This window comes from Sinocyclocheilus rhinocerous, unplaced genomic scaffold (assembly GCF_001515625.1).
Source record: "Sinocyclocheilus rhinocerous isolate Xijiao unplaced genomic scaffold, SAMN03320098_v1.1 scaffold2844, whole genome shotgun sequence".
Taxonomy (NCBI): domain Eukaryota; kingdom Metazoa; phylum Chordata; class Actinopteri; order Cypriniformes; family Cyprinidae; genus Sinocyclocheilus; species Sinocyclocheilus rhinocerous.
The window spans coordinates 277,127-277,693 of NW_015633174.1; positions in this window are offsets into that span (position 1 = coordinate 277,127).

The window sequence follows — 567 nt, forward strand, 5'->3', positions numbered from 1 at the left end:
TGTGTTATACGTAATCATACTCTTAAAAGTTATAACCACAAATGCGTATGTATTATAATGTATTATAAATGTTATGATTATTTATGAGATGATACAACATATTATTAAGCTTTTTTATAATGCTTTATGCATTAATTATAATGCCTTAAGAAAACCCTTATAATGTATTATAAATACAGGCTTCATAGAAAGTGTTACTGGATTGACAAACAATTGAGGAAAGAAGAGAGAACATTCAGTTTGTGGGTTTTGCTCTTATATACTTACATTTGGAGTTTGGAGTTAGATGTCAGTAACATGATTATTCTGTTTGGTTCTCTCTCTACAATCCCAACAGTGCATAAGTGTTAAATCAGAAATATATATTAGAGTTAAACATGTTAAAGCAAATGTTTCTTATTTAATTCTCCCTCTCTCTCTCTCTTTTTTTTATCTCTCTCAGGAGTTGAAGCCTACAGTCTTTCTGTCCATGCAGCAACTGATGGAAAAGGGGGTCTTTTTTTATGATGTTGTATTACGTGTTATTGCAAAAATTAGTATATACAGTATATAAATATGCATTCTTGA